Raw genomic sequence first — 26,944 nt, 5'->3', positions numbered from 1 at the left:
CTACCACTTTACTCAGGACCCTTGCTGCCTTTGCCACCCACACCGACAGTTGCTGCATCTTATGGTGTGGAAGGTCCCATGGCTGTACCCACTTGAGCTTTCTTGGTTAGAGTAGGTCAGATAGGTGCTCTTGAGCAGCAGGAAACCCTTGATGAGAGCCACATATCTTGCCAAGTTGAAAAGGTTCTCCATTTGGTCAGCTCAGCATAATATTGCACCAATGAGGGCACTGATCTCATTCATTTTGGACTACTTGATTCATCTTCAGCAGCAAGGGCTCTCTGCATCTTCCTTAAAGGTCCATTTGGCAGCAATATTGGCTTTTCACCTGGATGACCTTGGCCAATCTGATTTTACTAATCTGCTAGTTTATAGGTTTTTTTTAATGGCCTCAATGGACTTGACCCACAAGTGCACAACCTGTATGTCCCTGGGAGTTTAACCTAGTTCTATCCCCTCCATCCACTGTTTGAACTGTTGGCCAGGTGTTCCCCTCTCTTTCTTTCTCATAAAGTAAGTTTTCTGGTAGCTATAACTTCGTCAAGGCAAGTCTCTGAGCTAAGGCCCTCACATAAGAGTCCCCTTACACAGTTTTTTATAAAGACAAGGTGCAGTTATGGCCCACATCCAGTGTTTTTTACCAACAGTTATTTCTAGTTTTCGTATGAGTTAGGATCTATTTTTGCCTGTTCTTTACCCTAAACACAATTGAGTTCTAAGGAACAGAGCCTCTGCTCTCTTGATGTGCATCACGATTTCTGTGTTGATAGAACAAAGCCTTTCACAAAGCAGTTATTGTGTCAGTTGCAGACAGAATAAAGGGCCAACCAGTTTCTTCCCAGTGTTCCTCTTTGTAGATAATTTCCTGTTTATGGGAGTGTTATGGCCTTGTTGGCATGCCACCGCCACCACCACCACCAGCACCGTTGACAGCTCACTTCTAGGTCTCAAGCATCTCTGCATTGTTCCTGGCCCAGTTCTCCACTCAGGAGATCTGTAGGGTGGCAACGTGATTGACGATACAAACTTTTGCTACGCGTTATACAGTAACACAGCAGTTTAGAGATGATGCATCATTTGGATGTTCAGTGTTTGTCAGTGAGAAACTTAGGACCCCATCTCCTAGGCTATGTCTACACTGTAGCCTTCCTCCAGAAAAGTTTATGCAAATGAAGCATGGAGTGGAATATTGCTGCGCTTCATTTGCATAATTAATTAGCAGCCATTTTTGTGCAAGAATGAGGAAGAATGGCTCTTGTGCAAGAGGGGGTTTTTGCACAAAAACAACTGCTAATTAATTATGCAAATGAACAGGGCTCACTGAACCGCGGCGAGCCCCGCACGCCAGCCGTGCTGTCCGGCGATCTGCGCATGCGCATATCGCCCAAACCTGGCTCTTCCGGGTTACAATGTACTTGCCCGTGGCGAGTAGATTTTATTATTTGTCAAGCCCTGCAAATGAAGTATGGCGATATTCTACTCTGCACTTCATTTGCATAAGCTTTTCCAGAAGAAGCCTACAGTGTAAATGTAGCCCTAGACTTGGACTTGGGAGTCACCTGATTGGAAGGTACATGAACAAGTATTTGAAGAAAAAATGGTTACATACCTTCTCGTAACTGTTGTTCTTGGAGACTTGTTAATGTCCATTCCAATGCTCACTCTCTTTCCCCTCTATTGGAGCAGCTGGCAAGAAGAAACTGAGGAGAGGGCTGGTCAGCAAGGCCCTATATTATATGCCGTTTCGGTGCCACTCTAGGTGGTGCCCCCACCAACCCTATGGCTAGTTGCTAGGGGAAAAATCTTCCGGCTACAGTGCATGTGCACGCACAGACACCTGATAGCAATGGACATGAACAATATATTTCAAACAATTGTTATGAGAAGGTACATTGGCATCTAGTACCACATTAGCCTTTGTTGGGCAAAAGGTGGAACTGTACCAACTTTCCAGCAGAAGTTATTTTCTGCAGGGGAAAGAATTATGCAAGGCACATTAATTATGTGCATGCGTAGTGGTTCAGAATTCTCTTAGGAATACAACATTTACTGACATTTAGCAATAAAAATCTAATCTTTCTAAACTTGGTTATGCAGAAGGTCAGACTAGATGATCATAGCAGCCTCTTCTGGTCTTGGACTCTATGCACTTATGAATCATTTAAAGTTCTGTCTCTTTATGGAGGCCCTTTCTTCTTCAGTAAATAGCTGATTAATGCAAAAAACTATTAGGCAATAAAAGTAAAACCAACCTTGGTCTGCCTAACATGATTGTATAAGATGTATTCCTCCTAATTTTTTAATATTCATTCTTTTATAGAACCATTTCAAAGGCTTTTGGGTGATTAGTGGTTTCTGAATTCCTTTGGGGTTTTTTTGAGTGGCTGAATTTCAGAAAGTGCTACACCTGCTGTCTGAAAACCAGACCTCTCTAAGGTGTCTCAAGCCTGATACTCAGTAACCGAGCCACTCAAGGTTACTAGTCAGCAGTAAAAATTTGGGCCAAAACATTTTTTCTTATTAAAGAGTCTGTGGGTTACTATGGTGGTACAGGAGGCCCCCGACTTGCGACACAATTGGTGTCGGGGGCATCATAACTCAAACTCACATTTACAATAGGCGCCGTGCACCATTTTAAATATGGGCTGAGGATGTATGTCAGGGGTTTCCAGCCACTTCTGCACTTACAAAAATGGTTGTAAGTGCAGGGGATCGGAACTCGGGTGGTCGCAATCCGGGAGTCTCCTGTACTTTTACTTTAAGAATATACAGTACTTGTTACCAATGTTACTTTGTCCTTGGACAGATGTGTGCATCTCATGAAGAGTCCTCATTCCTTGGATGCTTGTAGCAGTAGATAATTCTGCTACTACTCTTTGCTAAGGATGTTACTTAGGTTATTCATTGGTTTTATGTGGGTTGCTAAGACTTCAAATTGCCATTCTGAATTTGAATCCTAACTTTCCAGTTTTGAAATGTATGCTTTGTGTATGTGTTGTAAAATGAAAGTATCCACCTCATCTCATGAGAGCAGAAATTATGAAATAAGAGATTCGAATGTCTGATAATGTGTAAGTGCCAGATGTTATCACTTGAATAGTCTTTAATTAGCACTCCTATGTATTAGTGCTATTACATACTCTTGGTCTGAAGAAAACATGGGACAGATTGATAGTTAACAGAAAGCTATTCTGAAAATTTGCAATCAGTCAGGCTTTTCATAAGCATATATCTGGTGGGCTGTCTGTATTCTTTAATGTCTCTCCTCGTCAGTCTACAGATTATAATTTCTTTCAAGTAATTATAGTTTATCTCCTTTTGTCATTTTCCTCATCAATTTGATAACTCTTTTATATTAAAGAAGAGTCTTAATATCAAGAAGTCATTCTTCCACTCTACTCTGCACTTACTAAGCCTCAGTTGGAGTATTGTGTCCAGTTTCAGGAAAGTCATGGAGACATTGAAGATGGTCTAGAGAAGAGCAAAAAAAAAAAAATGATTTAAAGTCTAGACCAAGAAGGAAGAATGAAAGAACTGGGGTTGTTTAGTCTGGAAAAGAGAAGACTGAGATGGGACACAACAGTTTTCAAGAATCTAAAAGCGTTTTTTACAAGGAGGAGGGAGAAAAATTATTCTCATTAACCTTTGATGATAGGACAAGAAACAATGGGCTTAAATTGTAGGATAGGAGGTTTAGATTGGACATTAAGAAAAACTTCCTGTCAGAGTTGTTAAGCATTGGAATAAATTGCCTAGGGAGGTTGTGAAATCTCCATCATTGGAGATATTTAAGAGCAGTTTAGACAAACATCTGTCAGGGATGATTTAGATGGTGTTTGGTCCTGATGTGACTGGAGGGGGCTGGACTTGATGACCTTTTGAGGTCCCTTCCAGTTCTACTATTCTGTGATTCTATGTCCTTCCTTAGGGCTTATTTTAAAGTTTAATTAAATTTTATATTTTTATAGCAACACTAAAGGATACTAACTAAAAAGATCTCTCCACCAGGAAAATATCAGTGTTATTTGTTTTCTAATTTTCTTGGCATACATAATTTGATTCTGCATCAAAACATCAAGAAAAATGTGAAATATACTTACTTACAGAATGGGTTTCCTGAATTTGTAGTTTGACTATTTTGAACCATTTATGTGTTAATGATAGTGTGTGGTTGAAACACTCCAAAAAAAGCTTCCTTTTCTAATATTTGCTGCTTTGCTCAGGTTTTTTTGCTTGATTTCTGTAGCTTTGTTGTGGTCAATTCACTCAGTAGAATAGCAAAGACATTTGCTTTGTTTTTTCCTATAAAGAGAGTTATTTTAGAGATATAGTTTACCAGAGATAAGAGCTATTTATGTCCTAAGCTATTGATTTTTAATTAATGTTGCTTGGGCTCACACATGTTGGCAGAATTGCTAACAGCTTGTGGCATTTTTTAATTCACATCTTCTTTTGGTATTTTGACAATGTCATTCATATCTCATGAAAAAGTACCTCAGTCAGGTTAAATGTGTTAAAACACCGAGCAAAAAAGGAGAGAATGGAACATAGGGCTGCCTGGAAACCTTGATCTGTTGCCAAAGTATTTAAACAATTTAGTGTTTTGGTTTTCTAGCTCCAAGCTGCTTCTCAAATCCCTTGCTAATTAATCCAGTTAATTCTTTGTAGACTGACTATGCAGGGGCTTTTGCTTGTGCTTCTATCATTGAGAACTCTGTTTTGTTTTTGAAGCAAACCTAAGCCCTGTTAGAAAGGTTGTAATAGTAAAGTGAGTGCTAGCAGATGTGAATACCCACTCCTTTAAAAAGACCCAAAACATTGTTTTTGTGTGTGCAATTTTTATTTTACTGCTTCCATGTTGAAATTTTAAAGGTAACACGAATACTTGCATAAAAAGGTGGAAATATTTTTCCTGTTAAAAGGCTCCCTTTAGTAGGGAACAAAGCCACTATGGGTGCTGTGTTGGTGGTGTAAGTACTCCTAGGTATACAGCTCTCTAAAGTTTTTAGGGCAGGAAATTTTAGAATATTTTACTACTTGAAAAACATCAGATGCAATTATAATTTAAATACATGATCAGATACAGACAGGTATGGATGCTTAAAACATTTTTGGTCTATAAAGCTTTCAAGAAGCCTCCTTCAGGAAGTAGGAGTTTGGTGCACACTAATCAAGAGCACTCCTAGCATCTGAGGTGGAATGAGGTCAGGAGTGGGGAAAGAAGACAAGGAACAGCAAGGAGAAAAGTCTGAATAGGCAGACTGTAGGGAAGGGAGGTAAGAGGAGATAAGGGCAAAGGATGTGTGCAGGAGGAGAATCTTGAACTGTTTGTAGATGAAGAGCTTAAGTCTGTGCCTAGATTACATGGCTGGTGTGTCCTGGTCATGTTGGTGGGAGACAATAATTAACATGCAAAAAGCATTTTGGGCATGTTGCAGAGAAGATGTATGGCTATTTGACTAGGAAAGGGTCCAATTACAGTAGTTGGAGAGATTTCACTTATTTCACTGTTCAGGCTTTCTGATTGGCTGAGCCATGGGCCAGAAGCCAATCAAAAACAAGCAGCAAGGCTACTTGGCAATAAGATACTTGACCATTGTAACCACTCAGACAAGCGAGGGCAAGGGACCTTCTTCCACCTACGTTCTGGAAAGTCAAAGCATATGTGAATTTATATGTTTATTTGAATGCTTTGTACCAAATAAATACATTCATGTTGCTACGTTAATCATCTATAATTAATTTACTAGAAATATCCAGGTCATTTTGGTGAAAATAGTGTATTAAGCGTTGTTTCAGGATCCAGTCCGTCCGTAACACCATTGATTCCTATGAGAAAAACAGTTTTGACTTCCAGTGCAGTTCTGAGGAATGAATTGTGTCTCAGTCTGAGGACCAAGCCCGTGTGGGGGAGGAGAGCAGTTGCCCCAGACCTGGCGATTCAAAGGGAGGTGGGGAAATTAGCTGTTGTTACTGCTGCAGCCCCGGGCACTTGAAATTGCAGCCTGAGTGCTGCACTGCGTACTGTGCAGGTCTGAGGGATGGGGGGGATGGGGCACACTGTGGATTGGGCAGAGCTGAGGGCTAGCTGACCCCAGCTCCATCTCTTCCACCCAAGGCCCTGCACTGCAGGGCTCCCCTGCGAGAACTCCCTGTATATGTTTTAGTAACATTCATAACTTCATAATAACTTAGCAAACAATGTCATATTAAAGAACATTCTTTGGGTACACGTGAAGTATATTTTACAAATAAGTCCTATTTTGCTAATTTAGATTTTATTAGTATGCAACACATAAAAGGGGCATACACCATGAATATGGTAGTGACAGTTATTTCCCTATAGCGACCTCCCCTGCACTTGGTTAATCTGTTGTCTCTGGCAGTTCTTTCAGTGCTTCAGATGTAAGCGTAACAGCTATTTCTTTTTATCAAGCTTCGAGAAAAATATTTCCTCTTTCTCCAATTCTGTAGTTAGAACTTTATGACTCAACCGTATGTTGTGTGAACCAGAACAGAGTCCAGCTCATGCTGCCATTGCTACATTGGCTCTACAGTACTTGCAGTAATAAAGGATTAGTTTGTGTGTGTACTCTATCTAATACATTGCATGTGACTTCAAATACAGACGGAAAGAAGATCTGTTGAGTCAAAAGGGGCCGTTTTTATTTAACTTTTTAGCAGTGAGCTGTGCTTTAAATCTCGGATTTGGTCTGTTGTTTTTATTTCATTAAATATTAATGATCTCCACCCAGAAGCCAACAGGCAAATGTGTGTTTTCTGTAGCCTTGTAAGAATTTTTTTAACTTACACAGCATTTCCTTGGTCCAGGAGTTCCATTAGCTGGGAGAACTTGCTGGTGGATGTTTCTCATAGCCTGTCAAAAATTCTCAATGAACATAAAATATTCCTGATAGTTTGAATTTGCAGTTAAAACTTTTTAGACCCTCATCTTAGCTACAGAAGGAAAAATGAAGCCAAGTTTAGGCATTCTTTTTCTACAGTATATTGTGAAATTATACATTTCCTGTCTAGTTGGGTTGAATAGCACCAAGCTCCTTCCTTTTTAAAAACAAACAGTTTTTAAGCTAACAGTATTGACTAAGTTTGTGTTAAGCTTCCTTTCTTAGAAGGTTCTCTTATTACATAGTATCAGCTATAGCATGCTGTATTTAAGATAGGCTAATAATACAAATATAAACACACCCAAAGTTCTTGTTCTGTGTGAATTGCCCAGTTAATGAACTTTACCCCCAAAAAGATAAGTCATCCTAAGTAGCAGAGCATGCATTTTCTTTTTGGTTTGTCTCCCTGTCCGTTGATAGACAAACTCTACTTTTTCTGATTGGGGAACTTTTTGCTCCTAGGCTTTAAATATTGCACAAGGGAGATAATGTGGAATTAGATGTGTTGATTTGGGAACTTTCTGGGAGAGTATTTTGACTTTTTTTCTATTATCATGCCTATTACCCAGCCCATTTATTTTATATTGTTGATCAGTGGGTCTCTACCTTTCCAGGCTACAGTGCCTCTTTCAAGAGTTTGATTTGTCTTGAATACCCAAAGTGGCAAAGATCAAAGCTCCTCAGTTCCCTAATATTAAAAGCTGTAGCGGGGGTTGATGCCAAGACCCTGCTCTAGCCGGGACTGAGCCAGTCTGGCAGTGCACTTGGCTCTTAAAGTGTTTCTAATGCAGAGCTGCAACGGGGGTAGTTGCTGGGACTTGTCTCAAGATGGGACTGAGTGCTTGTAGTGCTAACCCTTATCAATTGATTGTGTGGTTGATAATATTTTTGTTCACTACATAATTAACGAATTACACACTTCTTAACATCCCTAATCAAAGCACGTAACTTACCTTCTTGGGGTCCCCTGTGGCATGGGGCACCAGGTACTTGCCTTTCCGCATTTAAGCATGGCAAGACCTTGCAGTTGCAAAACCCCAAAACCCTTCCTGGATTCCCAAGTTGAGAAACACTCATCTAGATGGTTTGACACACTTCCTTGAAGACTTCTGTCCCCAGGATATGTGTAATCCTTGTTCAGAGCCACTGTTGTAAACAGTATTATAGGTTGATAGTTGAGTTTTTTTTTTTAAATGTAATCTGTGTAGGTTTTCAGGGGTGACATTTTTAAAAAACAGGTAATTTCTTACTGTGGGAAAGCCCGATTGTCTAGCATGTGGTGTGCCAATTGGTTATCCTGGAGATGACTTGAATGGGCCTGTCCATAATTTGGGAAGCTTTCTGGGATATTTTAGGGTGCTGTCATATAAATTATTTGTAATTGATCTTCGACTTTTGGAATTTGTAAGGTTGCTATCTCCAATTTTGAATGGCAGTACTACTTTACTTTTGGGGGTCTTCATATGCCAACCTGATGTATTGTTCTAAACTCAAACAAATCCCAAACTTTACAAACATAGCTGAAGAGGACTGAACTCTGAATGTTTTCTATAATGTAAATGTAAAAAATGAATGAAAATACAATGGAACATTGTCTTGCCATTTCTATTTTTGCACAATATTTTTCTGAGACAAGACATCTTTATATTCTTTCATGAAGCAAGGGTACTCATCTTTGGTAGAGAACTGTATTATTCTATAGAATTGTCATTTAAGCTTAGAATGCCACTATAAATTTTAATCTTTAATTACAAAGATAAAACATTAGTCATTGGGCCATTTTAACATATACTCAGAAATTTCACTTTCCATCTTTATCTCCAGTTATCGTTCGTTATATCTCTTTCTTCAATTTCCAAGGCTACAATCTTAGACTGTAGAGCCTTTCACTGTTTTTTCCCAACTTCTAGTAATTTATGTGCTTAGGTAACTACATATACTGAATTTTCTGTAGCAGATTATCCTTTCTTTGTTTAAAGTGGAAATGCATTAGTCTAGATATTTAATTCAACCTAAATATTAGGCTTTGATTTCTTCACAAAAGAAAATCTGAGAAATCCACAATAGTAAATTGAGTTAACAAATTCTGTTGTGACCTTAATAGAACTATTATGAGTACTTATTTCGTTGTTTCATCGAAATAAGATTTATGTTCTGTGCTTTAATTTTCTATCAAAATAATTTTCTACGGAATACGAAGTTCTCTAGTTTAGAAAGTTTGTGGCTCTTGTGGAGTGTTGTAGTTTGCCATTTTCCACTAATTATCTTTCTGCTGGTCAGTTGTTCTTGAAAACATTATGTAAATTGATAGATAATACTTGGATGTAAATATGATTAGCATTAGCATCTGTCACAGTAGGAGTGCAAATTGTATCTTGAAATCAGTAAGTTTTAATGATTATAGTGGTCTGCAATATCTATATAGTAATTTTTTAATTTATTTTAATCACAATAGAATGTCATGACATGTCATGGACAACAAAGCACAGTCCATTATCATACTTTTCTATTAATTTAGCTATCCAAAAGGTTTTTATTATCAATGACATTGTGATTAGCCTGTGACACACAACTGCATTGTCGTAACTCTGTGTATAAAATTTCACACTATTCAAAAAAGGTAATACACACTATAACCTGTACATTTTAAAATATAAACCATCTTTTTGCAGACTTTTTATTCAATGATATTGACAGTAGAATAGCTCAGGATTGTTATTTAAACAGTGTGGACTTTGTGTCATCTGGTCTTTGGAAATCAGTGTGCATTGTTGCATTTTAACAAAGAAGTTATTCTCTGCATGGATTAAACAAATGTATGAATGTTGGGGAGTAAACTTTTTTTTTACTATAACACTTCAAGAATTGCTGTTTGGCTAGGATACTTTTGTTCTGAATTTCTTTTCGTATTAAACCTGAAATGTGGCAACGTATATAACAATGAATACATTTCTACAATGCAATACTTGTGTGTATTGGAAGAAAACCTAGTGGTATGACTAATTGAGTTTATTATCATTGATACGTTTTAGAAATTTAGATGTTTTAGTTAGTGCCTGCTATGAGGGATTTCCAGATTGTAAAATATACTATGGAATATGGAACATGTAAGAAGTCAAATAAACTTGAAGCATTAAAACCTGAAGCAAATACAGTGGCAATATAAAAATTCTGGGGAAATGCTAATAAAATGAAACTATTTTCTGATTGGGGAAAGCTGTAGGTAAGAGAAATAGTTTTCTTGCTTTTCTTGGTAATTCCTGAGTTCTTTGTAATGTAATTGATTACAGTGTATTTATTTGGTAAATTGGCCACAGCGTGTCTTTACATGAGTTTTCTGTGATGCAATGTTTATAAAAAAAAAAGTACCATGAAAGTATAATTTTATGTTTGGATTTCTTCACAGGAATATAGCAAAATAAAAATTAGCTGGTTGACAATAGTAAGTAGACAGTCTGATATGTAACTACTTTTAAGATAATTTTTACATGGAATTTTTAAAAAAGGAAAGGAAAGAATGGTTATTAACTTAACAAAGTATTTGTACAAATTAGATTACTATTAATGGTGACTGTACTAAATACATATACTTTATTTTTGCTGTAAAAGCATAGCTTGGAAAATTTGTACTAGCCTTTATACATTTGACTCTTTACCAGATGAAGTAATCTTTAGAAAATAGATAAGGATCCACAATTAATTTGAAATACATGTGTTGTAAATATTAAAGATGGAGAATATGTCTTGTAAAAATGTCAAAGCCGTAGTCCCTATAGGCGTATTTTGGGTGGTGTGAGACGTTCTGCAAATGTGAACTAAAATTGATAGATTTATATTACAACCGCCTGCATGTGTCTGGTATTGTCAGTCTCTAGATCATGTTTGGATTACAGTATTTGTGCTGCATTTTGAATTCAGGTGATGCAGATCTGTTATATTTCTGTTTGTTTTTTTCCCCCCTCACTGCTACTTTAAGAAAATCTGTTTTATCTTGTAAACTGTGCTCTGTGAGGCATTGGGAGCCATGGCCCCTCAGATTTAAATGATAGTGTGAAAAATTAGGTGACTATTTCTCCCAACATTTTGGGGACAAGGAGGGCTTTGCCAGCTGCTGTTGGAGTGAATAGGCTGTCACCAGGCAACTCTGCTGTCTGGGAGTATAAATACAAAGAGCTGGGAAAGGAATGAACATCACTATTCATAGTCAAAACACTTAAAATATATCTCCATTAACTTCATATACTGATGTGGAGGTTACAAGAAAATATACTTGTCAAACAAATGGAAAAGATTCCTTTAATAAACTTTACTGTGGAAAGTTTACTTCTAAAATATACTTCTGTTCAACATTTAAGTTTAATTTCATTGTGTAATTATTACAGGCAGCCTGGAAATTTACAAAACTTGATTAAAAACATTTAAAAATAACCCTTCATCCTTTACGGAATTTGAGATTTGTAGGGCTCTTGCGCATTAAATTAGGACTTTTTAGAAATTTAGGTGTGTATTTGATTGCTAATATTAAATTATAACTTATTTATTGAACCTGTCCAACAAAATGAGGGGAAAAACTGTTAAAAACATAACTTGGTGAAAACCTGAATATCTGCTATTGGTATATTCAAATGGCAGGAAGCTATATGATATCTTGGATTTCCTGTAATGCCTTCTGGCTTGGTTGGAGAACAGGGGATTAAAAAAAGCTAGCAGATTGTTTAAGTGCACAGTAGGGTTCACTCAGAAGGTTTACCAACCATGATTTTAATATTTCTTCGAGGCTACGATTAAATCTTTTTTCATGCAATGGATAAGTTACTTTGAAGACACCAGTCAAATGTGATAGAAAACCTGCCTAAAATGTGGCTTGAAATTGGCCATGTTACCTTTTAATTTCTTGATACTATACTATATTTGCGTCAGTTACATGGATTGTGAAAATTAAATTGACCAACAATAGAAAAGTTCACACTTGACCTTCATCTTAAGCATTTTAGGCTGCAGATCTTCTAGCTTCTTCACCAAGAAATAAACAGCAAATTCCCAGTCATGCTAAAGATACCTGGTGGCTTCTAACTTCCAGGTTCTCCTTTATTCGTTGCAGTTTTGGACTCTAACTGGGATGAGAGAAGTTCTTTTGTACTGTAAAATAGTGAGTTTTTAAACAGTGCTTTCCAGATGTTATTTTTTGTTTCTGAATAAACTAAAGGAAGTTAGGGATGTGATATAGAGGAAGGTCCCAAACTGTTGTTTCATGTTAGGCAAGTATTGTGAATTCTGACTTAATTGCAACTAATGCATGGCTTTCATTGAAGGGATTGGAGACAGATTTTTAATTTAACCTTACACCATTCCCTAGGAGAATTTGAGAGACAAATGTTAATAGTTGAGGATAAATATAGATCTCTCTCTTGACATCTTATATTTTGTGGTAGAGTTGTTCTGATAGATTAGTCTTTCCAACCCTCTTTTTTACGTACCCTTCTTCACCTGTCGATTTTCATTGTGTATAAACTATTTTTTTTTTTTTTGGCCTGGTGATTCTAGGCCTGCTCTTGTTGAGGACTGAAGGCCCTATGAAAATTGGTCTTATTCATTAAAAATTGGTCTTATTCATTAAACAAGGAATCACTTCATTATAAACATGAGGTTGATATTAAAAATGGAAATACTTTTGCTCTTCAACTTGTTTAGTTCTCTCTAAATGTTAAACTTATAAGACCTGGCCTGAAACTACCAACTAACCCAGTGTAGAGCCAATGAAAGTCCACCCCCCCCTTTCCACTAAGTTAAACAAAGCTCTTTCATTAACACACATCCTCAGAGATTGTTGATTCTGTTTGGAAGTCCTCATCTTCCAGATTGTATTCACGAGGCTTTCAGTATGCTTGAGCAGGGCCATTGGTTGGAAGGTTAGGTTCTGCTGCTAGAGGCAATGAAGATTCTCATTTGGGGTTTACCCTTAGCAGAAAGTTGTTGGCTGGTGAGCTAGTTCATCAGCTGGAAAATTTACTTGAGGATCTAATTTTGTACTCCAGAGCCTTTGACATATTGAGGGTGTGTGGCAACCTTTTGTTGAACCTCTTCAGCAGCTGAAAGACATCTTTAGCAGTCACTATTTGAGAAGGAGGAATTTACTGACAATGCTGTCTTCATTCTATAGGCTCTTTACTGGTTGTGGCTTACTGGAGTAATCAGGAGATAAGAAATAGGAGTATGAGAGTTCTTCTTTATCTTGTGATAGCTTTGAATGATTTATGGTCCTTTCCCAGATAGTCTTCAATTGAAAGCAAGCTTCCCACCAATCCAGATGCTCTTCAGTGCTCTCTCCTCTTCTTCATCTTCTAATACCTGCAAAGAAAAAATACGACTGTCTGTGCCAGGACCAGGCAAAGTATTCTCCACTCAGTGACTAAGTCTTTTGACTGTTCTTGCAGTTCTTGTACTGACAGTTTCCTACAACATCATGCCTTCTCCAACTCTGATTTCTATTGACAAAGTCTTGTAATTGCTTAAAGAGAATCTGTTGCAATTTAACAGCTTTCTGGAAACTATATAATAATTTAACATTTAGAAAAATGATCAAGCCTGGGTTCTTTTTGCTTTTATAATTTTATTTGTAAATTTAGAAATATGTCTTTCAGTTTTTTTGCAAGCTGCAGTGTTTTCTTGACTTGAAAATTTGTATTCATAAGCTAAATAAGAGCATCATGAATGGGTAGTATATAGTTAAGTATAATCCTTTAAAATGAACTTTTTTTGTGAATTCCCCAAAATGAAATAAGTTAGTCATATAATGATAAAGTTCAGACTGGTTGCTCTTCTCTCTCTCAATATACATTTTCAATATCAAAGTAATTGTTTGAGACCAGTTCTTGTCTACTGTTGAAATGCTGTAATTATGACAAGTAAAATGAACTTAAATTTAATTGAGTTCCAAGACACAAGATGCATATCTTTGTTTGTTAGCGACTTGAAAAGTATTGCTATTTACGAATGATGGTATGTAGAACTTACAGACAGATGTGAATGCACTTTCCTGAGAGAGAGAGAAAAAAAAATACAGAAATTATAAAACTTATGTATTTGTGTTGTTTTAAGAAGTCCATTGAAATGTACCTTGAAGGCATATAATGCAAAATATAGTGCTGTGTTTTTGATGACTTATTCATAATTGAACTATTACATCTCTTGTCAATTTTGGCAATATGCTTGGTCATATTAACTAATATAAACTGGTTTTAGTTTGGAAAAACATAGTCCATATCTTTGAAAAAATTTCCAGTAAAAGTCATGAAGAGGTTGTAGTTTCAATCAAATAACTTACTTAACTTGATAAATTTTAAACTCAAAACTCAATGTGAAAACTAAAAGAATCTTGGGGTTTTTTTCTATTGTGCAATAGGAATAAAATTTATGATCAGTAGTTGCTTGAAAAGCTACTGAATTGTACACGTGCCTACTGTTAAATACTTCTTTTAAATTCCATTTCCTTTTTCCTCAAACAGGTTTTTCCTATTCCCTTTTAATACAGCTTCTATTCTCTTAATTGTTCCCACTTCTTGATCATTTAGTTGAATCTTTGTGACACTATTTTATATACTGCTTATATATTAATTACAGTGGATATGAAAAACATTTTTGAGTTATCAAGTAATGTTTTGGTACTTGCAGGGCAAAACTTCTGAACATTTTATTTAAAAAATCACAATTCCGAAACCCATAGATTTTTGTTGCATTAATGTCAATGGTCTCATTATTTGTACAACAACTGATGTATTAAATATTTGTTGATTTACTTAATTAGTAGCTGTACTACATTCATAACTTCAGCAACTGAAGACAATAGGTCAACGCCTGCTATTTATGCATAAATAATCACATAGATGCAGATTCTGTCTGAAGGCTAGAATGTTAGTTTGAAAAGTAATCTACTAATGCTTCCATTGTTTGTCACTCTCAGGTGGGTTGTACTTTCACATACTGAATATTGTATATGCTTGCTATAGGTGTTGATAGTAGCAATTTGCATAAATCTACTGGTTTTAAGTTCTGACATGATCATTTTTATGATGTTGTAACTATATCAAATTAAAATATAGATAAATATTATAGTCATATTGTTAGCATGTCATGTTTAGGGTTTTAGTTATTTTTACATTTTCTTGATACCTTGTCTAGTGAAAAGAACTTCTATTAATTATTGGCTTTTCAGCATTTATGAATTTGCTCCTTGAAAACAAATTATATTTGTGGTAAATACTTTCTACTTGGGTTTGTTTTGTTTCCTGGCTGACATTTGTAGATGACTCTCCACACTGGTTAGGGACCAGTACAAGCATTCTTTACTGATTAGAGCACATGAGGAGAGGGCAGATTTCAAAAGAAGTTTAAATAGCTTTTTTTTATTGATGCTATTATAATAAGCACCGTAGTATGTGATATGTTTCAAAAATTATTTTGCTTCTCTGTGAAATATTATCGTGTTTTCTCTTGGAGGAGAAAGGGGGAAGCATGAAAGTAACTAATTTCTTTCAAATTTTTGTTTCATTGCAAAAATCAATATTACACTAATTAAGGTAGTATAAATGTATCTTAGTTATTTGTTGCTGAAACAGACTAAAATAGCTTGCTTTTTATTAGAGGCATCACAATTCAGTGTGAATTTTGTCTGATTTACTGTAAAAAATTGTCCATTCCATTATATGTAAATAGAGAATAACATTTCTTGTTTTTGTAATTTGCACAGTTGTTTAAAAAACAACTTTTGTCTTTAGAAATAGTTGAGCTTGCTTCTTAAAAACCAGTTCTTCATTTGATTCTCCTACTCAAATGTGGAAATGGTACAGGAATAGCTGAGAGTAAAAGAGCAACATAGCTGACTGATATGCCATTGTAGCATATTCCCATCCTGTCAGCTGGAAAATTAAATCAGGTTACAGCGTGGATTAACATTTGGCTTGTGGGGAGGAGAAGGTAGTGTTTTAAACTCCATGAAATTGAACAATGAGATTATATAGTTTGTAGCTAATTTCAAAGTCCTGTTTTTGGCTTTTGTTGAGCAAGTTTTTGTAAGAGAAGATAATTGTATTCATTGTCTTCAACTGTCCCTTATTTACTAAGATATTAAATATTTGTCTGAAATAAGTACACCAAATACTGTCTCATATCATATTCATAGCTCACAGAGCAATATATATGTTCAGTTTGGGAAAAATTAATTTAATAAAACACGTTGGTAATTTATAACCTTTGTTATGCAAACATCTTTCTTTGCTATAAATTTGTGTTGACTAATATATGTATAAGGTGAAAAAGCCAGAGTATTGTCCTGACTATACAGGGACATTGTATCATTTTGTCATTCAGAACAAATAATTTTTTACTTCCTGTAAAATGTTTCACATTTGATCGTCACTTGCAGGTGTAGATGCTGTAATTATGTATTATAATGTGTGTTTTAATTCCAAGGGGAGGGGTTATTGTATCATAATAACTTTTACGGCTCTTTCACTCAAAAATGAAATAGTGATAAAGGAAATCGAGTATTTAATTTTAGGCATGTGATCTGTGTGTTTTTCTTATTTTTGCATATTAACTCCATTACACTTCTTTCTGATTGGTTCTTCTCTGGAATGGGGTTTCTATACAAATAATAGTTTATAGGAGGCCACTATGTTTTGATTTGTCACCAGCTGCTTTTTGTAATGTAAGCTGCAATCTCTGGCAAGTGGAGACACATCATTTTTGTAATTCACTCTCGGAAAATACTCCCTTCTGAATTTACCAGGCAAATAATATTTTACAGTATCCGGGAAAATTCTTTAAATGTCAAAAATAAATTTTAGAGAATAAAACACTCTTAGTTTCATTTTACTCAATGAAACTTTCTTAGTTGAAGACTGTAACTTTTCTGTTGGTACATAACCATTCCAAACTGCATGTCTACTTTTTCCATTCAGAATTGTGTTACTCCCTAACAACTTCTAGCACCGCATTTATTCTTACAGATTATTAATATTCATCTGCAGGTTTATTGCTGAGAAGCTTTCAGGAATTATCTGTATTTCAATATTGTCAGGGATAAGTAAAGCCAGTCCTTAATGACCTAAAACTACTTAGCTTGTTCATAAATTTCTCAGCGCTAATTCAGCTCTTTCATAGGTTCATCATTATTTCTTTACAGTCCTAAATAATAGTCTGAAAAATATTTGAAAATAAATCCTAGTAAGTAATGTGATTTTTTTTTTAACCATTGTAAATGTGTGTACCATAATTGACGTTTAAGCTGCATTCAAGGAACTTTAATTTTATGGCAGCTTTTTGGAGTCTGTGTAAAATAAATGTATTGTCTCTCTCAAGTAAGTACTGGCTAAACTCCCTAACTGTACTTTCTATTAATTAAAACTCAACTGGGGAAGTCCAGGGTATTTTCCCCAATATAAAATGTGGTTTAAACCTGTAGAATACATATAGAAAAGAGGAAAGTTGTGAGGATTGTTTTATTTTCAACTTTGCTTTGGAACTGCAGTGATATAGATCTTTCTGCACAATTTTAATCTTTGTCTGACTATTCCCTATCAGCCTATTCATTGACATCTATGTACATTTGTGATTATGAACATGTATAGAATTCCAGGCCTACAGAAGTTTAGTTGTTTTGGTGACTCCGAGAGCAACTTTGGGGGGGGGGGGAAAGCTTTCATTGGTACAAGCCCAATGGTTTGGTACTAAGGATGTAAAATCCCAGTTAGTCAATTAGTAGATTAAACATTAGGGGCTCGTCTACACTGGCCCCTTTTCTGGAAGGGGCATGTAAATTTCGCCAGTCGTCGTAGGGAAATCCGCGGGGGATTTAAATATCCCCCGCGGCATTTAAATAAAAATGTCCGCCGCTTTTTTCCGGCTTTTAAAAAAGCCGGAAAAGAGCGTCTACACTGGCCCCGATCCTCCGGAAAAAGTGCCCTTTTCCGGAGGGTCTTATTCCTACTTTGAAGGAATAAAACCCTCCGGAAAAGGGCACTTTTTCCGGAGGATCGGGGCCAGTGTAGACGCTCTTTTCCGGCTTTTTTAAAAGCCGGAAAAAAGCGGCGGACATTTTTATTTAAATGCCGCGGGGGATATTTAAATCCCCCGCGGATTTCCCTTCGACGACTGGCGAAATTTACATGCCCCTTCCGGAAAAGGGGCCAGTGTAGACATAGCCTAGATGAACCTAACGTTTAACTGGTTAACTGGCTAAGCAGGATCGTAGGCAGGGGATCACTCCAGCCCAGTGGGAGCAGCACCCTGCCTGCGGGGCTCCGGGCAGGCTGTGGGCAGGGGGACTGCTCCCAGGGAACCAGCTAACCCTTACACAGTAAGCATCATCCCTGGTTACCCATTCACATCTCTGTTTGGTACAAGTAAATGTGTTGGTGATGGCACACTGAAAATTTTCAGACCCAGTGATTTGCCATGACTTATTGTAGGCTAGATAAAAGGCTTTCAGGATCTCTGCTCTCCCATGCTTCTGCCAGTAAATTTGTTCCACCTGCCCTAACTGAAGTCAGGTTTTTAGATTGCAATGGGCCCTGCCTGAGCAGGATTAAAGTGGAACAATGTAAGATTCCTAATTGATATTGTATTGGAAAGGCTTTTCTTCCTTGCCTCAAATGACAGTGGGAAAAATCCAGAGACAATTCTGTTTGTTTATTTATTGGTAATTGCCCAGGACAAATTGCCAGCAGGCCAGGAGTGGGCAATAATTTTTGCAAGGGGGCCACTTCACCAGTGTTCGTAGTGGCCGCGAGCTGGCTCCAATCCCGGAAAAGGCAGGGCCTCAGGTGGAAAGGGTGGGGCCTTGGGCGGAAGGGACAGTTTCCTCTAGGCACTGTGTGCCCCTGGTTGGGGGAGGAGACTTTGCACACTCTCCTCCCTTCCCCAGGCCAATCAGGAACCATGCAAAGTCATTTGCTGTTCAAAACAGTGGGTGGCTTCCTGTAGCATCGTGTGGCAGGTGGCAGGGCGGGCTGTGGGCTGAATCAAATGGCTTAGTGGGTGACATCTGGCCTGTGGGCCACATCTTGTCCACCCCTGCAGGAGGCTGTGTGTTCTAAGTTTTCATCTTAACCCAGTTGTGTATGCATAGAGGTAATTTCCCAGTATTTCAATTGATACTGTGGCTTGGTCACCATTTCCCACAGCTCCTATTGGCTGGGAATGGTGAACCATGGCCAATGGGAACTGCAAGCAGCCGTACTTATGGATGCTCACAGACCACCAGGGACTAACCCTGGTGAACTGTGTCTGGCCTGGAAGACACTTATTGCCCACCCCTGGTGTACCTGGTTCCCTATGTGCTGTTATGGGTACAGTGTCCATAGTGGATTGGGTCTTACATGTGTCAGTAGATATCTCTGGCCTATTTTGACCCTATAAAAAGGGTTGGCATGCTGGGTAATGTTTTCAGTTTACTTTGCAGGAATTTATTTGTAATAATGTTGGATCAAGAGACCTTTAATTCTAAAAAGCTGTGAGTTCTGATAAATAGACTCTAGAAAGGGCTACTTTGTACTTTGTATACTTTGTGGCTACGTCTAGACTGGCATGATTTTCCGCAAATTCTTTTAACGGAAAAGTTTTTTTCTGTTAAAAGCAGTTGCGGAAAAGAGCATCTAGATTGGCACCGACGGTTTTCCGCAAAAGCACTTTTTGTGGAAAAGCGTCCGTACCAATCTAGATGCGGTTTTGCGCAAGAAAGCCCCGATTGCCATCGGGGCTTTTTTGCGCAAAACAATACCACGTTGTCTACACTGGCCCTCTTGTGCAAAAGCATTTGCGCAAGAGGGCTTTTGCCCGAACGGGAGCAGCATAGCATTTCCGCAAGAACACCGACAATCTTACATGAGATCGTCCGTGTTCTTGCAGAAATTCAAGCGGCCAGTGTAGACAGCTGGCAAGTTTTTCCGCAAAAGCAACTGCTTTTGCGGAAAAACTTGCCAGTCTAGACGCAGCCTGTGTGTTTAGTATCCAAGATACGATTTAAAAAAATGCAATACTCTATTAGCATTGTAGTATTGTAGATCCATAGTGTAGTGTTCCTGTAAGTGGTGTGGCAGCACAACTTCACAGGTGATTAATCAGCCTCACCCAGTCAGTCAGCTTCATGTATGGAGCCCTGAGCCTCTGAGTGGGCGGGGCAGATTAATCACTTGTGAAGCCGTGCTTAGAGGGAACACTTCTGTAGTGTGTTCAATAGATTCCTGCAGAATTAATTATATATATTTACCCATCTTGAAATCAAGTGCCCGTTTTGGAAAGGATTAGTAATAACACACAATAAATGAGACAGTAAGTGTTAAGAAGTGGCAGTTCCATAGAATCATTGTATCTAAGTTAGGCTGTGTGTATTCTAGAGTTCTGTGGTCTGAGTGCATTTTATCAAGATGTACAGGGATTTATTTATATAAAAATTAAATGTTGATGGGCGGTGGTTGTAAATTCTCAGACCTTTTGTGGTTGATACACTGATTAACATGTATGTGGTGCCTTCTTTGTCTACCGACTCTCTGGTGACAACACTATAGTATTTGCACATATAATACAATCTTTCAGTCTCTGTACATTGTTGAAGTTGCTTTCAAATGGTGATGAAAGCACAGTTTAGAAAAAGAATTAAAGTAGAAATATAATGCAATGTACTTTTTTCCAGTATGTATTCTGTTCCAAAGAAAGATAGAGCTGGCCCAAGCCGTTCTTGCGCCCCAGGCGTGCGGCGCCGCCCACAGGCACGTGGCGCATGCGTGGCTCAACTCCTGGCACGCGGCTCATTTTTGCGCCCTGGGCGCGTGGTGCATGCATGGCCCTGCCCCCGCCTGGCCTGGCAGCACGGCGTAGCGCCCCTTACAATCGGATATCCTAGGCTATCGCCTGGCCAGCCCATAGCTTGGGCTGGCTCTGGATACAGAATGGTTAATAAAATGTTCCCAGACCATTTAAAACACAGAGCTATGGTGCTGATGCCATGTAGTACATAGAGTACTTGTAAAAACATACAGACACTAAAGTGAATTGCTACCAGACAGAATATAGAGGCAGTTTGCTTAACTGCAGGTTGCCAGGTTTTGTACATGTGCCAAGCTAGTGCTGTTAAGAAGTATGTTCTGCAAAGCACATGGTATACAGAACCTTTTATATTTTAGCATCTTTATTAACAAGCTTCTTGGTGACCTTGGGCCTGATCTTGCAAGGTGCTTAGCACTTTCGACGATGTATTTAGTGTCCTTGGTTCCCATTGAAACCAATGGGCTGACAGTGTTCTACAGGATCAGTCTTCTTGTCCACAGTATGATTCATAGGAGTTGTAGTAAACTCTATAAAATAAGATACATTTACATGAAAACCTAAGGGGAATGTGTTTAGTTATAGGCTGCTCAGTGGCTGTATGAGGTTTTCTTTAGGTTATCAAAAGTTACTGTAGTTTATAAACATCTCATGAGCTCATTTTAGAAGAGCATAGAGAACTTACTTACTTTAGTGATCTAAAATACAGTAATATTTTAATTTGTGAATTCAGTTTAGGCTCTGTGGGTGAAATTTGCATCCTCCTCCACCCTCAGTGTATTGAAATTGAGCGGTGTCAGCATAACCTCTCATAGATTGCAATTCCAGCCAATGAGATGGAATCTTGTATCTTATGTGAGATTTCTAGGCCACTAGATCTTAGTGTGGAGACTCTAGCTCTCTGTTGGGCCCCTGCCAAGCAACCATATTTGCTCTGACCTGTTGGGCACAGTATTGTTGTTGCTGTGTTGGCCTGCCTTGTCTCTCTAATATCCAGCCTGTGAAGGTCTGATGAAGGATGTTAAATAGCAGTTAGTAAGCTAATTGAGCAGTCGATGGAATTTCCATGGACTTCTCAACTAGTTAATAAGGAGATTTGCTGCGGCTCCTGCTTTTTAAATGTAGTAAGAAGTGCCAGGCTCTTACATTTAAAAGGCAGAGCCACAGTGGTCTGGGACCAGGTGCGAGTCAGGACTCAGCTGTTCGTTGAGTAGTTGACTGCCCGATAAGCCTACGCTTGTCAGGTAGTCGAGTCACTACTCTCCTCCCTCCCCCTCCCCCCCCAGCACCATCTCCGTGGGGGGGGGGGTACGGGAAGCAGAGGCTCAACGGTGGGAGGGGCAACCAATTGAATAGTGACACCTATCTCCCTTCCAGAACATGAAGGGTACAGAAACCACTTTGCACTGTTTTAACCACTTTGAAATGGTGCAGAGACCCTGGTAATTAATAGTTTTCTGCTATCAATGAATAGTTATCTCCTATCATTTTTAAATGGCTAGGTATATATCTTTATTCAAACAAACAAAAAATGTCTTTGAATAGATGACAAATTCTAACAATATCAATAAGATTGGAGTGTATTCAGTATTCTGATTCTATAGCTCAGCTTTAAGATGCTAAAGCAATCAATGAGTAAACTGGAAACAGTCATGTTCTCCTTGCAAATATTAATTCAATATTTACTTACACTGGAAAGGAAGGAAAAAGGCATGTACTCAGCTTTATACAGTTTCTCTGGGATGTTAACTCCTAATTTGATTAAAAGTCCACAAACATAGGAGGTTGAGGTTGGACAGTAGGCAAAACTTCCTGACAGGGTGGTTAAACACTGGAATAAATTGCCTAGGGAGGTTATAGAGTCTCCATCTCTGGAGATATTTAAGAGCAGGTTAGATAGATGTCTATCAGGGATGGTCTAGATGGTTCTTGGTCCTGCTGTGAGGGCAGGGGACTGGTCTCGATGACCTCTTAAGGTCCCTTCCAGTTCTAGTGTTCTATGATTCCTGCTTTCCTGATTTTTAGAAAATCACGTGCGGATTACTTGTTGAAGCTGCTTAAATTATGGATTTTGGTAATCATGCTTCACTGCCAATGTGGTTTTTTTTTTGTAACTTTATTTCACATACAATGAAAGCTTTGTTATCTAGCACTTGAATATCTGAAAAACATGGTTAATTGGCATTGCCCCTAACCACTATACCCCTGCATCTTCAAGTGCATGCACCTGACTGCCACCTGTTCGGCTGGCCAACTTCATGCCTCCAGCCATTGCGGGGCTTCTGACAGCCGGCACAGCCAGCAGCAGTTGCTCATAATCAGGCGCCTCCTTCCCCCCCCCAGCCTGCCTGGAGCTGTCTGGAGCCTGGTCTGCCAGAGGGCTCCCGGGCAGCTGGGCCACTCATTTGCCTGCCACTTAGGACAGCTCTGTGGCTCAGGGAGAAGGATAAGGGTTGCCAAGGGGCCAGGAGTTGGGCGCTGCGGTTTCCTCTGTGTAGGGGGCAGAGGCAGAGCAATAAACTCAAGTATCCAGCACATTCAATTAACCGGCAACCCCCATTCTCCATGAGTGCCGAATAAAGCTTTCACTGTATTTTGAGTTATTACTTAGTTTATATTTGCCACAGAGTGCATGTGGTATGTTGGAGAGTTTAACCAAAGCAAATCCAAGGTAATCTGCTGTTTGTGTGTTGATTATTTACTTGCTTTTTACTAATTTTTTTGTTATCCCTAAAGATTAAATCCCTAATATCCCTATATATTTTTGTAAATCTACCATTTCCAAAGATTGATTATTTGGTCACAAATCAACTCTAATTTTTCAACGATACATAAAATGTTTTGAATTTGTCGGTAAGTAGCTCTTGGTTTCAGAGACCGTTTGAGCAAAAGCAAATTAGAGAGTTAATTATAGAAGTTTCTCATAGTTTTAGTGTTGTGGCAAATTTTATAATTGGACAGTCAATATAAAAGATACACTAACTTTCAGGTTCTGATAACCCATGTAATCATGTTGAATTAATCATTTGTGAGATTTTTCCATTTCAAATGATTTAGAATACTGTCATCTCAAATCCCAGTACTGTTGATCTCCATAGGTAAACATTATTAGTATGTATCTGGGACCATGTATACATTAGATATGCTGTGCTAATGTAAGTATACAGGTGTATTTTACCTGCAAATTGCCTTTCTTGAAGATAGCTCTTAGGCCAACAAAACTGCACTTCTTCCAGCCATCCCAGATGAAGTAAATTATGCAGACATAACTACACTTTTGCTGACATAACTATGTCAACACCTGGCTGGATTGGTCAGGGATTACACCCTCTTCATATATCTGATTGACATAGTTACACTGGCAGAAGTTTATAGTGTTGATGTGGTCCTGTTTTATGGCAATCACATCTCCTTTATAGAGAAGCACTATTAAACATTTGCAATCTATTTTGGTTAGTTCATGTATTAGTTTCCTTAAGTAGCTTCATTGGTCAGCAGGCAGTACTGTTGCATCTATCAGGTGATGATCCTCTGAGAAAAGAACACAATTTATGTGTCCGTTTCGACAGCATTGGTTGGTGCAGTGATTAAGGAAGGCAAAATCTGTGCTTAGTTAAAATCTGGCAGATCTGCAACAAGAGATGGCTACCTCTGGTTTCATCAGGTTAGTAGCATTCTACAGTGCAAAGAGTGTAGCAAGAACCGAAATTTTTTAAGTACATGCACCTATTTAAATCCTTGTCTGGATTTCACTGAGTGGTGGAGAATAATTTTTCCAAACCCTATTCAGCTTTTAGCCCAATCAAAGGACATGCAGACTTGAATGGGCATATGAAAAAAATTTAGCTCAGTTCTTGGTCTGCTGTACCCAGCATGTTCCCTTTGATTCTTCCCTCCCTCCCCCATTTGGTGCTTAAGGTACTTTAAAAAAAATCTCCTCTTGGCTAGTGTTTTTAGAGTATTAATTGTTCTTGGGTTGTGTATAGTCCTGTTTGAAATTACTTTTATACAGTTGCAGTTTAATAGGGATGACTTCTATGTGGAGGTAAAACTCAGATATCAAAGCACTAGCAAAAATCATTAAAATATTATTTGCTCCATGGGAAGTGCCTTAGGTGAATGTTGCAGGCAGATCTTGGCTTTTAATAGAAACATATTGGCTGATATACAAGGTAATTAAGTTTGTTGGAAGGATGGTTTTTGATGCAGAATGATGAGCATGTGAAGCCTTTTCACTAGTATATTGCTTAAGTAAGAAGTAAGAAATATATATCAATTTTGATAAATATTATTGGACTTTGGCATTGACTAATTTTTTTTTAAACTATTAGATAAATTCATGGAGGATAGGTCCATCAGTGGCTGTTAGCCAAGATTGGTAGGAATGGTGTCCCTGGCCTCTGTTTGTCAGAAGCTGGGAATGGGCTACAGGTGTGAGATAACTTGATGATTCCCTGTTCTGTTCATTTCCTCTGGGGGCACCCAGCATTGCCGGCTGTCCGACGAAAGGACACTGACCTAGATGGATCTTTTGGTCTGACCCAGTATGGACATTCTTACGTTTTTCTGTTCTTATTATTTTAATGGATAATGTAGGTTGGAATTTCTTAGTAAAAAATTTCTGCTCTTCACCTGGCTCTCTGTGTCCATTAAAGGAAGTGTGGAATAGAAATTGTACTTGGGGGTTTAGGAAGGTCTTTTGTGTACATGAGGGACCAAGAGATCCCATCATTTTAAATCAAGACGGTAAACCATTTGTTATGATAATTTTCCTTTATATCTTTTGGTGATTTTAATCATTTTTTATGAAATCCAAAAAACATTTATTTTGATAAATGTGTCTGCAAGGTTTGTGCATGTCTCCAGATAAACCTTGGGCAAGGCAAAAAATTAAATATGCTCAACATAGAATTTTCTCAGATGGGAACAAGATCGCATGTTTTACCTGCAACTGTAGCTTAGATGAGAATACTAGTCCGCAGGCTATAAGTGACTGCTGGAGTCACTACTTGACTATTTGCTCCCCCCACTTTTGCTACCTCTGACACAGAGGCAGCAAGGCAGGGTTGGGGTGGGAAGCAGGAGCTGGTGCTGGGGGAGCTGGCTTAAAAGCTTCCAGATCTACCCCTGTTGCGACTCTGCAGTTGAAATGTAGGAAGAGCTGGGCGGCTCTTGCTACATTTAAAATGCAGAGCCGCAGCAGTCCAGGACCCAGCGCAAGTTGGGACTGCTAAGTCCTGGTTTGTGCCGGGTTCCGGACCTTCCCTCACTGCGGTACTGTTGTTTAAATGTAATAGGAGCCACGTTGCCTGCGCATCCAGCTCCTGCTACATTTAAACTGCGGAGCTGCAGTGGGGTCTCTTATCAACTAATTGTGTAGTCAATATAATTTGTATCGCTTACCTGCTTCTTAACATCCTTAACTAGTCCCCTATTAGCCCTTCACCCAAGCTCCTGAAAGTTTATCTTTAAATGACTTTACTCATAAAGATGAACTTTTAAAATAAAATATCCATGATAATAGTCTGCTTAATTCTGGTTGTCACATCTGCAGCCAACTATTAAATAGTGTGCTCCTATCAGAGAGATGTTCTTGTGGTCTATACAGCATACTGAGAACATGTTCAAGTGTATAATCTCATGTGAGTAATGTTTTTCACCAGTATCAAAGAACTGGACCCTTAAAATTATTTTATATTAATCTGTATGTGAATTTGAAAACTTCCCTTCAAAACTGAGTGCATATTAGAACTTTCAGTATTCTGTTGTTTTTATGTTAGTGGCTTGTTTTATTTTTGCATTTCAAATTTATATTTGTACTTGTACTCCACTTTAAAAATATAAAGTCACATTAAAGTATTAAAATTACCTAAACTTCTAACCACGTAGAAGATTTAAAATAAGTTACTAACAACTTGTTCTTAAAATATTCTTGCCATGTATTTTAATTACTTTAGTAAAAGTGAATGTACCTTCATGAAAATTTTGCATCTGTTAGTAATTGAACAGCCAATCAACTAATGTATTAGTAAAGCAAACTTTGCCAGTGAGATATCTAGGGCGGGCACCAATTTAAAAAATAAAAGTATATGGTGTATATGCCATAAAATGATTCTCTTCCCCTCAAGCCCTAGCTGCAGTGCAGTATAACAATAATTGAGCAGTAAAGATTGTTTACAAAACCTCACTCCCTACATAATGATGAAAACTTGTGGAAA

At 38.0% G+C, this 26,944-nt stretch overlaps 1 protein-coding gene across 7 annotated transcripts in view; it reads left to right on the top strand.

Annotated features, from left to right (window-relative positions):
• The window catches only part of DENND1A (DENN domain containing 1A), a 361,583-nt gene that overhangs the window by 62,868 nt on the left and 271,771 nt on the right, over window positions 1-26,944 (top strand). The window lies entirely within an intron of this gene.

This window comes from Pelodiscus sinensis, chromosome 23 (assembly GCF_052426305.1).
Source record: "Pelodiscus sinensis isolate ZL-2025 chromosome 23, ASM5242630v1, whole genome shotgun sequence".
NCBI classification, from domain to species: Eukaryota; Metazoa; Chordata; order Testudines; family Trionychidae; genus Pelodiscus; species Pelodiscus sinensis.
Note: the sequence above shows the minus strand (reverse complement) of the source record. Positions and strands in the feature narration are given on the sequence as shown.